At 41.9% G+C, this 3,495-nt stretch overlaps 1 long non-coding RNA gene across 1 annotated transcript; it reads left to right on the top strand.

Annotated features, from left to right (window-relative positions):
- Positions 1–396: 396 nt before the first annotated feature.
- LOC147614303 (uncharacterized) lies at positions 397–1,042 on the top strand. The gene is made up of 2 exons (XR_015263025.1): positions 397–808; positions 856–1,042. It is a non-coding gene; the product is annotated as an uncharacterized LOC147614303 (long non-coding RNA).
- The last annotated feature ends 2,453 nt before the right edge of the window (positions 1,043–3,495 follow it).

The raw sequence follows: 3,495 nt of genomic DNA, 5'->3' as shown, positions 1-3,495 counted from the left end.
GTGGGTCCCGTCTCTGGCAGAGTCCAGAGAGTCTGTGCTCGCACGCGGAAAGGTAGCGACGGTGAGCTAAACGTTGCAGCCCCTGCACGTCCAGATTCTCAGCCAGATCTTGCACGTCCAGATTCGCAGCGCCTGGCGCGTGGCTGCCACAAAAACAAAAAAAAAATTAATTTTTTGTTTGGTTCTTTAAACCCTTATTGATTATAAGGGTTCGTTCACACACACCATTATTTCTGAAGCTTGAAGCCTTGTTTGAGATGATATTTCTTCTTGAAATGTAGCTGGTGCCTTGCCCGGCTTCGGTCAAAAATGATTGTATTTTTTTTTCTCTCACCCATGAATGAGAACGGTAATCGTACCCGAGCTTGAAGCTCAAAACAAGGATTTTTTTTTTGTAATCATCCATGGTATGAGGGTCGCCCTGCCCGAGCTCACCTAGAAGCTCAAAATGGTTGTTGTGTGATGTGTGCAAGAGCGATGCACGTGTGAGGTGCATGCGCATGGGTTGGATCCCACCCGAACTTCCATGTTCAAATCGGACTCAGTGGTTCCGCTGTGAGCGATGAGTCGACTCAAAATGGACTAGGTGTCTAAGATGGTAGACACGGGCACACATGTTTGGTTGATGGACACTCCAATGTATCATTGAGGGGGAGTGTTGAGAGGTAGCGATTGCGGTTGTGCAATGCTACATTGATATGGGTGATGGATAATGGGTGAGTTGTGGAACACCTCGATTAAGAGGGGGTGTTGAGAGATGTAATCGTGGTGTTGTGTGTATGTGTGTATGTGGGAAAGCACCCTAGAGGTGCAAGATATTGTGTGTATGTGTGTAAGTGGGAAAGCACCCTAGAGGTGCAAGATATTGTGGTGAGATATGAATGCCACATGTAATATTGCATGGTGTGTGAGAGTTGACCAAAAGAAGTGGAAAAGGAGTTGCCACATGGATGATGACATGTAAAGTGGGATAAGGCTAGAGAGCCTATATCATTGTATGGTTCATTGTGATATGCAATACAAGGGAATAGTGTTGAGTGTGCAATCTCTCTCTCTCTAGTTATGGAGTTCTTAGTGTGGTTTAATCCACCTTAATTCTTATGCTTAATCTATGTTCTTCACCATGACCAATCCCATTTCTAGAATCTTAACATGGTATCAGAGCCAAATGGGATTGGTCATGGTGAAGAACATAGATTAAGCATAAGAATTAAGGTGGATTAAACCACACTAAGAACTCCATAACTAGAGAGAGAGAGATTGCACACTCAACACTATTCCCTTGTATTGCATATCACAATGAACCATACAATGATATAGGCTCTCTAGCCTTATCCCACTTTACATGTCATCATCCATGTGGCAACTCCTTTTCCACTTCTTTTGGTCAACTCTCACACACCATGCAATATTACATGTGGCATTCATATCTCACCACAATATCTTGCACCTCTAGGGTGCTTTCCCACATACACACATACACACAATATCTTGCACCTCTAGGGTGCTTTCCCACATACACACATACACACAACACCACGATTACATCTCTCAACACCCCCTCTTAATCGAGGTGTTCCACAACTCACCCATTATCCATCACCCATATCAATGTAGCATTGCACAACCGCAATCGCTACCTCTCAACATTGTCCACCCTTGGGCTTCCATGCCCAAATGATGCAGCTAGTGTCTTCCCAACACTGAGGATCGTTTCTGTTCTCTCGCTAATACTTGTTCCAGCAATCCTTATAAACCTCCACATCACTTGCATTCTTCTTCTTTGAAATTGGTGCCCAATATTGTATCTGAACTTGTAGGTAGTTTATCGAGTTGTTGTTTTGATCAACATCACGGCTCAGGCCTAGGTCCGAGGTCTTTTGATTATAGTTAGTTTCACTTTTGTTTATATACCCTTCTTCACCCACACCGCAGTTGTTCTTTGGGATCATCCTAGCTTCCCTCTCTATTCCTACTTGCTTGTGTAATAGACAAGGCTCAAACTTAAGTTTGAGCCTTGAGCTTGAGATTTCTTCTTTTCTTCCCTCTTTTTCCATACACCCAAACATACTTATAAACTATGCAATTAAAAATTCAACTAAAATCTATATAATGCACAATGGCTCAAACTTGAGTTGTGCACTCACGAAGGAGAAGAGTCTCAAATCCAATGTCCATTTGCTCATTTCCATGTCACATTCTCTTCACTAGCATATTGTTTCTTTCTATTGCTTTCTCTTTGCCTTTGCTGCTGTCGTAACCACTCACCTTTGCCTTTTGTAGCTATGAAACATTGATGGCTAATTGACACCATACCTTGACTCAATATCCCAATGAAACGGTGTGACCAGATGCAGAGGGTGATGAAGCCTATCTCTTGGGAAACTAGCATATACATGAGGTGAGGATTATCACTTCAATTGGGACCTCTTAATAGCAAACTAGCATATGAAGGTGAGGCTCAAACTTTGGTTGGAGCCTCCAAGCAAACTAGCATCTGTGGGTGAGGTTCAAACTTTACTTTCAACTTCCTAGAAGCGAACTAGCATCCACGGGTGAGGCTCAAACTTTTGTTGGAGGAGCCTACCCTTCTAGCTAACATATGCAAACTAATATATTATGCAAGTGAGGATGATAACTTTAACTAGAGCCTCCTAGCAAACTAACATATGATGGTGAGGCTCATGGAGCCTCCTACTAATAAGCTAGCATATGCAGGCAAGGCTTAAGCTTTAGATGGAGCCTAGCCTCCTAGCAAACTAGCATTGATAGGTGAGATTCAAAATTTGGTTTTGGAGCCTGAACTCATGTTGAGATTGAATTACATTTATAGTTTTGTGTACTACTGTAAAAACATCGCTTCAATCTTTCTTATTGAGATCTTGATTTTCTCAGGGATTGCAGGGTCTAAAACAAGGTGCTTCAGTGTTTCTCATTAATGGTTCTGTAAGGAAGGCACGTGGGGTTATTCATTCCATTGATGCATCTCAAACATGTGGTTTTCAATTCATTGGTGAGACATGTGCAGCAATACATGTTCAACAAAGCTTTGATGACACATTTCTCATTCCATTTGCCACAATGGATGCAAGAACAATGTCTCAAGCAGTTAGAAGCATCATCAAATGGCCATTGGTCAACCTTGTTATGGACAAAGACATTACTAATACCAAAGAGGATAATTTTGCGGAACTTCTTGTTGATCAAGAAGATCACTTTATAGATAGGGAGAGCTGGAAAGAGAAAAGTGTCATCCTCTGGGATGACAACAGATCTACAAAACTTGGCAATGGAGTAGTATTTCTGGTCCACCCATACGAGGTATTATTTTGCTTAATCGGCTAGGTCAATCTCCTATCACACATGGTCATAATTTATTTATCGATTTTCAAGATGTACTGGAAGAATGGCTCCAATTCACCTCCCAATTTTTGCGAGAAGAGCTCAACGAATATTCAGATGAAGTGGAAAACTCATCTTCACACTTACCATTGT

Source organism: Cibotium barometz, chromosome 42 (assembly GCF_041138505.1).
Source record: "Cibotium barometz isolate CiBa-2024 chromosome 42, ASM4113850v1, whole genome shotgun sequence".
In the NCBI taxonomy this organism is placed as follows: Eukaryota; Viridiplantae; Streptophyta; class Polypodiopsida; order Cyatheales; family Cibotiaceae; genus Cibotium; species Cibotium barometz.
Note: the sequence above shows the minus strand (reverse complement) of the source record. Positions and strands in the feature narration are given on the sequence as shown.